This window comes from Geospiza fortis, unplaced genomic scaffold (genome assembly GCF_000277835.1).
Source record: "Geospiza fortis unplaced genomic scaffold, GeoFor_1.0 scaffold31, whole genome shotgun sequence".
Taxonomy (NCBI): Eukaryota; Metazoa; Chordata; class Aves; order Passeriformes; family Thraupidae; genus Geospiza; species Geospiza fortis.
The window spans coordinates 1,225,222-1,234,295 of record NW_005054483.1 but is presented as its reverse complement, the minus strand read 5'-3'; the positions used below and the strand labels follow the sequence as shown (position 1 = coordinate 1,234,295).

General features: G+C 39.5%; 2 protein-coding genes across 2 annotated transcripts in view; one reads left to right on the top strand and one right to left on the bottom strand.

The window, feature by feature from the left end:
• RSPH14 (radial spoke head 14 homolog) overlaps positions 1-9,074 on the bottom strand; it is a 72,008-nt gene that overhangs the window by 15,934 nt on the left and 47,000 nt on the right. The window lies entirely within an intron of this gene.
• GNAZ (G protein subunit alpha z) overlaps positions 16-9,074 on the top strand; it is a 50,732-nt gene continuing 41,673 nt past the window's right edge. Inside the window, exon 1 of the mRNA XM_005428436.2 lies at positions 16-320. The gene's annotated coding sequence lies outside the window, so the exon portion shown is untranslated. The remainder of the gene's footprint in view (positions 321-9,074) is intronic.

The window sequence follows — 9,074 nt, the reverse complement described above, 5'->3', positions numbered from 1 at the left end:
CTCCCCCTGCCCGGCTCCCCGGCGAGAGCGAGGAGCACCTCCCTGTCTCCCGCGGGGGGCCGCCGGACAAGTGCTCCCTGGGCTGCCTTTAGAACAGCCCGGCTTTTTACGGTTGTGTTTTCTAGGGAGAAGATGGGAAAGGGCAGGTTCCTGCTCCTGCTGGGGCTGCGGGGCTAGTCCCTGCAGTCGTGGTGTGTCTGCTCGGCAAATCACAGATGCTGATGTGAAAAAGGGCCAAAGCAGAGGAGAGGCGTCAGTGGATGCGAGCGTTTGTACTGATGGATTGAGGAGGTGGAGGCTGCCTGCCTGGAGCTGGAGAGGTGAGTGCAATATTCCGCATTTCCTTCTCTCTTAAATCAGTTCAGTGATGAACATTTCCAAAATAAATTTTAAAAAAACCAAAAAACCAAAAAAAACCCCCCACTTCTATAGCAAGAAGGAAAAGATGTCATTTTGAAACAATAAGCTATGCTTCTGCTGGATAAAAAATATGAGTGTCACTGTGAGGTAGGAACATTTCGCGGTGTGTAGACAAAAAATAGTAAGGGGAGGCAGGCTGCTGATACAGTGAAAATGACCTTCTCAAGGGATACCGGCCTCCTGTTAGCTACTGCTTCAGCTTGGGCCCTTCTTCTAAAAATTAAGTGGTCTCCCTTTCCTAGCCCAAATTGTAACCCATTAATAGCCAATAGCTGAGCCTTAATAAGATCTGCTGTGTTCCCTTAATGATTCAGAAAGATAATCCGTTAGATTCTGCCTGTTGGGAGAAGAACCTCCACGCTATGTAGCACCTCCTCCCAGGGAAATGCAGCCTGGATAACATTCTATCAGAAAAGACTCCTGCTGCCAAATTTCTGTAATAAGTGCTCCTGGTAGCAGTCTCATGTGCTCATTGGAAGGATGCGTGGCTCTGCAGAGCCTGGATGCGTTCCCTCTCCGTGTGTGCCCATGCATGTGAAGGAATGAGGAGGGTTCATATTAATCTGCACCTGTGGACGGCTCCCATCTGCACTTGTGCACCACAAGTTTTTTGGTATCTTTGCATTTGCATTTTGGGTGAGTGCTTCATACACAAAACCTCCAAGCCTTCAATGTTAGCTGAGAGAGCTGCAGACAAATAGATGTCAGTTTAATTTCTGCTCATAGAACTGATCTGATCTGCTTTTGGCTGTTTCACTGTAGAAGCCGTTTAACGTGTGTTCTTGCAGTATTTATTCTGCAAGATACTGACCTATCTCAACATTTTCCTGGGAAGATTTGAGAAAAAATCACTAGATTTCCCTCCAGCATTTCTTTATATTTGTTTATATCCATTTTCTGATAGCCTCACACCCACAAATTGATTTTTATTTGGGCTCAGTATTTCGCGCCATTGTGGGTCACACCCTTCGGGTGGCCATCAACATTTCATCCATAAAGGTTACAACAGCAGGTCAGGTGCTCTGAATACCTACTTGTGGATCACAAAGGGGCAAAAAATGAGTGTGTATTTTGGATTTAGGGGAAATTTTGTCTGACTTTATGGATATAGACGTTGGAAGTCCGAGCTGATGCCTTAGGTGCTGTTATAGGCAGAAATCCTCACTTTTCTTCAACAGGCACAGATTTGACAGCTGAACAGACACAGCTCTGCAGAACAGAGAGTGTTTTGCCATTAATGTGGCTGTCTCCATCAAATCATTTGTTTGGAAGCTATCATGCAAAAAGCACAGATCCCTGCCCTTGGATTAAGGACATTATCAGAGGAGAGGCCTATGTGTATAGAAGGATGAAGATCCAGTCTTCAAGAAGCCAGTGGCAGGTGTAATCAAAAGAAAACCTCCTAGTTATAAGGCATATTTAGGAGGAAAACTCATACTATCTTTTGTTACCAAAGCACTGATTGCATTTTCAGAGAAGAAACCCCTTCTGTGTACATATGTATGCTTATAAGGAAGAAAAGCTGATTAATTCTGTGCAAGGCATGGAAATTTCACTCTGACAATGGACCTTACAGAGAGGAATAAACTCTGCATGCTACATAAAGAATGCTACACCTCTGGCTGAGATTATGTGCTTGTCACTCCACAGGCCACTGGTGAGAAGAGTTGAGTAAGTCTTCTGCAGGTACTACCTTGAATTTTGTAAGCCTCCAGAACAGTTTCATGTTTCAGTTGCAGACCTTGGTTTTGAATTTAGTGTTGATAATCTAAAAATAACCAGCCAGGTAGCTCTGAAGGACTGAAGTGAAAGTGTTCTGGTTGTCTCAGTTCTGACTATGCACTGATGGAACGAGGTATGTTAAATTTTAAGAAGTGTAGACAGAAACAGAAATTTGTCCCTTCTTAAGGAATCTACCTGCTAAGCAGTGGGGAAGGGGATAAGGATAACAGAAAATTCAGTAGGTAATAAAAGCTCAAATCCTTCAATGGTGAAGTCAGCTCTTCCTCTCCAGCTTAAGCAGATAAGGATTTTGACAGCAGCCTTGCTTGATACACAGGGGTGAGGCAATACAAAGCAATGACGCCTTTTTCTCTCTCCCCCTCCATGAATTAAAGAAAAATACTTTCAATTCCTTTGAGTTAAATCACAGTAATCCCACTTAGTTCAGAAGAGATTCTTTAGATTTATGTAACTGAAAATGAGAATTGAATCTGACTATTTCTGCTGAAGTTTTTGGCCCTGCTTTCACAGGAGTCACTGGAAGTTTTGTCACTTATTTCAGTTGGAGAGAACCCAGCACACACAGTTTCACTGATCAGGTTCTCCCTTGCCTTTAGGAGCAACAATGTTGAACAGTTTTGTAGTTGGTTTCAGTGAGGTCGCAGGTTCAATGACAAATTCAGTAAACTAATTCATAAATTATCAGTTATTTGAATCATGCTTTTTTACTGAGAAAATGGGAGTGTTATTCCCATGTTAAGGTTGACAGTACCCACCCTCAGCAGTAACAGCAGTAATCTACACAAGCAATCAACTATTTTCTTTTTCCTAAGAGAAAACTTATTCAAAGGCCCTTAAAAATCATAATCTTGGCCTATGTGCATAAAACCACATTTATACTTACAGAGAAGAATTATCCTATTTTTATTTAAAAAGAAGGCTAAATTTTGTTCCTTGTGATCTCCAAAGTATCCAGAATGAATCCACATCAATTACTAGTTACAACAGATTCCATTCACTTACTTGAGAGAATAATATGACTTATATTTTGTGTGTTATATTCAGAATTTTTATTAAACTTTCTAGAATTCAAGAATGGTGATTAGGAAGTCCAAATTTCATCTATTACATTGATGAAAGAATAATCCCAAGAAAAACTATACTGTTGCAAAGCAACCAAAATCGATCTTCTTTGCAAAGTTCCCTGGCAATTTAAGGTATGTGGAATAGACAATATGACAGAGAAGGGCTAAATACAGTTTGATTAATTCTGTTATTGAATCAGGAGTTGATACATATTAACAATTTAAGTTGTTTTAGTTTTCAAGTGGAATCAAGGACAGAATTTAACCCTTGACATGAAGGCTACAGAGAAAATACTCTTCTGTGAACTGTTGCTTTTCCTTAACACTGAGGGGCACTGGTGGAGTTGGATGGAAGGAACAGATTGGTGATGGGGCCATCTCTTCCATCCTACCCAGACTTCAAACATTGGTTATTATTAAATACATTTAAACTCACAACTAACAAAACACATGGCAAAAATTCAGAAGACAACAGTTCTATATGTTGGTTTTTTTGGGTTTTTTTTCTTTTTTTGTCATTGTTTTTATGGGAGAGATTAGCAAAATTTCCTCAGAATCCCATTTTATTATTAATTGGACACCCAGTGAATCATTAGGGAACACGGTTTTACCCAACAAATCCTATTTGCCTTTTGTTTTCTCTTTAAGCCCCTTATACCAGAGAGTTGTTTCTTCTCTGGATTTCTAAGCCATCACATCAAAAAGACAAATGTGATAACACTTCCACGTGATTCTACATTGCAGAAATAACCCGTTGGATTACCAGTCAACACCTTGGCCAGAAAAACTTAAAGAGGCAAATCCAAAAGATTCTAAGTATTTGTTTTGCTCACACACATCAAAAATAATGACTGGAAAGTAAATAATAATTTCATAGGAACTACAATTGGTTAATCTGTTATTTTTACAGTGGATTTATGAAATAGTAATTGCCTGGACTTGGCAGTTGGAAGGAATTATACTCATTACTTTCAGACGTCCACAACAAGGACATGTACATACAGAGTAGTTGCTAAGGCTTCCCTTTGAGCTGGTGGAAGAAAAAGAGATTTCTCCATTGGAGTCACCCAGACTAGTTTCTGACTACCACGTTTGTGTGAGATTGAGCTCTGAAAATGAGAGCTGACCTCTGGAAATGACAGCTCCTCTCACTGCCTCTGAGGGAAGCACTGAGTGAGCAGCTCTGAGATAGCCACCTACAAGCAGATGCTAAATCTGCACAGATGAATCCCACTCTTACTGTCTATAATGTAATGTTTAACCAAGATTTACTAGTTAATTATGAAGATATTTTCATGGTTCACCATAAATATTTGTAAGTCATAATGCAGTTGCCATTCCCTCCCTACCTGCCCTGTTTCCTGGGCTGGCATTGGCTTCCTCCTCAGAGTATCCAAACAACAGTTTGGTCATGGCACTGGAAAGGCTTCACTGGAACAGCCCAGCAATCCAAATCTTTTATCAATTCTTCCTGGAGATCTAGGCAGTATTCTAGCACACATTCCCAGTGTGTTTCTACTGATTTTCTGTGCCTGCTTTCTATATTTTCAAACCTTGCTCAGACAATGTGGAATAAGCACCTTTATCTTCATAAACCGCACGAATGCAAATACAATTAGGCAGCATAGCAAGTGTTGATGTACAAATAGAGTTGACACAGTTGTGTTGTGGAAGGAAACAACACAGTGGAGCTGAATTGATTACAATTCAGTGTCATGGCACAGTAACAAAAGCCCAGCTGGGTGTTTAGCTCTGAGAGGGCTTGCTGTTCAGAGGGGGCATGCACCTGGTTATTATAGTCCTTGCTTTAAAAGAGAAAAGTGTGTATGATTCAAAAGGATACTTACCTACCTGCTAAGGGAACATCTTTCTGAAGATAATACAATTTGAGCTATTAGGCTGGATTTTTCAAGTAGAGAGTTTTGTCTCTGAATATTACCAGCTCAAGTCATATAATACAAATACTGGAATATGTTAACAAAATATGATTTCTTTTGGATGTATAATATCTATTTATACATATATATATATATGCATTAGACTTTGGGAGGTTTTTTTGCTGTTTTATGAGGAAAGAAAGACCAGGATATTGGCTGTTGCTCCTCTCTAGTGTTTATGTTACAGGAGAGGATTCAAACCTAAACTACAGGAAATATTTTCCATATAATTTAAAGCATTCAATTCAATAGATTAATGCATATGATGCTAACCAAATCCATGACAAACTACAATTTTCCAGAATTAACACCACTGCACAGGAGCATCTCTCAGTACTGCCAGCAAGTTGATTGTTGCAACAGGCCTTGGCAAGAAGATTTTCTCTCAAGATGCCTTTCTGTGCCTGACCTTTTAAATTTGGCAGAGTTCAGGGTACCACAGCAGAAGCCATTTTGTGATGGGAAGATAGTCATATATTCTTACCATTGCTAAGAATCTATTGAGCTTCCATGTTATATTGCTCAGTAATGGTAGGACTTCACCTTAATCAGTCATTTCAGAGACATGTTTTTAATCTCTTTTTCAATCCATCTATGTCCATGAACAGATAAACTCACCTTAATTTGTAATTCAGTGACATTTATGTAGGTATTTAAAATTCTAAGGCTAGCCTACTCCAAATTTGAACAATTGTTCTATTATCATATTGTTTCTGTTCCCTGACTAGATGTGCAATAAGTCCTCTGATTATGTTTCATGCTGTCAATGTTCCTGAAAGCAAATCTGAACTTTGCCTCATAGCTGTGATTACACAGGTGTGTCAAGTTTGCTTTTTGCATGTGTGCTCACAAAAAGCAATAGAATACTGAAGACTTTATGTATTTTTTTTTAAGTTACAGGAACAAATTTTTGGCTACTAGGTTCAAGGGATCAACAATTGTTTTAAATGTGGCAAGACTTGAGGCTGATGTGCAGTTCAGCATTATATCAGCACAATATTATTTGCTCTCACAGGTCAAGTAAATATACAATGGTCTAAACAAATTAAAGTATCAAGTAGCATCAGGAAGAGGTAGGAACCAGTGACTTTTAACACTGAAAACTACAATTCTCCCTTTTTCCAGAGAGGCCTCATTGTACCCTGCAGTCCTGAACGGTGCAAATTCTATATAACAGAAGTTAAAACTTCTATAAAGTAATAACAGAAATAACCTACCATATAGACAAAGAACTGAATTATTGGATCTCTTACAGTCCTGTTCTCTGTCAGCACACGCGGGTTATAAACTAAAATTAAATGTTTACAGAGGATATTACTCTGGTCTGTGACAAGAAAAACCTCTCTCTTTGCTGTATCCATGGCATAGCAATTCTACCCTTATCCCGCTTCTGCAGTCAAGGAAACCAAGAACAGCCACTGATATTGTGGCCTCTTGGGATCATACCTGGAAACTTCTAATTCACACTGCAACTTAGGCAGCCCCAACCTGGCTTTACAATAAAGGCTGGATCACAAAAATGCCTTTCTCCCTCAGATTAAGACTAGAAGTGTTTGAGTTTCTGTGTGTTTTTGATTACTTTATGTTGCTTTTCTAGTTGTGCCTTCTGATACTGGAAGGCAATGAACCCCAAGCAGAAAATACCAGAATATTCCAATTCAGAATTTAGGCAGAATAGATCTGGAAGAAATGGGTGATGCCATTGTAGTAAAAGTGTGCTTTGAAGGGGAGATTGGGCACACAGGCATATGGAACTCTGGGACTACCTTTAAACATTGTAGATTTAATTACCAAGTGATGGGGGAACTTCTCAATGAGCAGAACAATTACAGTCTCCAGGTATTTTCAGTCAGTATCTTCTTCATGTTGTTGGATACCTCCAATGACAGAAGGCTGTAACTCATCAAAGCTTATCTGTACAACTGTAGCCTTGCATTTTGGATACATTATGTTTTCATGATTAACCTGTCAAGAATTATTCACAGACCTCGTTGAAAGTTTACATAAACAAGTCAATTCAAGAAAACAGTCAATTGTTTGTTTTAAAGGAGACCAGATGGAATGCTGTCAATCTATGCAGCATTGTTCTTACTCAGCTGTGAGATCTGGTGCAAATGGAATTTCTGAGACATGGCATTTATGATGTGTCTTTATCTATGTTGCAAAGATTTATAGTTGATGGAGGTATGTTAACAGTACATCAATCTCATTGTTTACTTTATGTCTGCATCTTATTATCAGAACCATCAATTACAGATTCCATAATTTTTAAGATGTCATTTAAAAGGATATGTTTTTTCAGAGTTAGCTAGTCACAAAATACATAGAAAATACAATTTTTCACTACAGTTTCTTAAGCTTCTGTTGGGATTAGTCAGAGGCAAGTGGTGATCAACCACTTATACAAGAAATAGAAGGTCAAGATGAAAAGATTTCAGAAAATAATACAGGTGTGCAAGAGGTCAAGGACTTAGCTCTTCCTTTTAACTTCTGCAAAATCCTTTAGAAATGTCACCCTTACCAATGAGCTCCCTCCTGCAATCAACACAAAAAATGAGAAGGGACAGTTAAAATTATTTTTGTACAGAGAACTAGTTAAGAGTGCACATAAGAATCTGAAATACAACCCAAAATTGTACCTCATTCTTATGAACTGAAAAAAAAAAGAGTTCTCAGAATACCCAAGGAGACACAAACAGTACCATGATGACAATGTACTGACTTGTTCAGTGCCAGTCCTGTGTCTAACTGAGCAAAACCACCTAGAGCTTTTACTGGAGGTTTCCCTATTGCCCTGAGCCTTCAGCCAGCAGAGAGGTGACACAACCTGGGGTTTATTTCTCCTGAGCTTTTGGCACAAAATATTCTTTGGGATGAGGGGACTGCCAGTAGGTGTGTGTCAGTGGCATTGCATCCTAATGGGACTGCTGCCAGCTGGAAGAGATTGCAACCAAATTGGGATTGCTATAAGGTGGGTTTGGGCTGAAAGCTAAGCCAGCTGGGAGCTCTGTAGCATTGTCTGTTTTTGTGCCTTTGGCAGAGATGGGGAGACACCTTATTGAGCGTTTTCCCGGAGTTGAGAAGTAAGAAATTTTATGTGTCTTGTTTTCTGGAATGCCTGTAGCTTTTTTGGGTAGATTGTGGGTTGTTCTCCTACTACTAAGATGCATCTTGAGGAGGAATTTTTTAGCCTTGCTACAACAGAGATGCAAAAGTTGTTTGAAAGTCAGAGATGGCTTTAAAAGGCACTGTCCCTTTTCATAGTTAAAATATTAATTCCAAAATCTCAATTTAAAAGTCTTGAGGTATGCTGTAAATGAACCAAAACGTAACAAAAGCTGTGCTTTTAGGCACAATTATCCTGTTAGTTATCGGTCAAGGAACAGTGTGATACCTAACCAGTGGTATCTGAGATCACTGGAAATGCAGACCCCACACCTCACCCCAGCCAGCTGAGTGCCCTCAGAGATGTCCTTGTCATCCTTTAATGAAGTCCTCAAGATGAATTATTGTTCTGCTGTGTATTGTGGATATTTCCCTCCCATCCTCTCCCCTTGGTAAATCTGCTTTGTGAGTTTAAGGTGGATTTGGAATCCCTACAGCTGCAATAGCTTTTGCACTGTTTTGACCCAATGTGGCTTGCTGAGAAATTCATGTCCAGCTCCTCTGCTGAAGGCTGGATGTGCTGTGGGTAACCTGCACCATATGCATTATTTCATGTCCCAGATCTGTGCCTGTTTAACAGAGCTGCTTCTAAAATGATATCAACAGTAGATTTTTAGTGAGCAAAAAGAAATAAAATGGTGAGTCATCAGCTTTTTTCCTGCATATCTCATCTGTGTGAAATGCAGAATGCTAACTAGAATAGTTAGGCATCAGCGATAAAATTCCAGCTTTATGTGCCATCTTA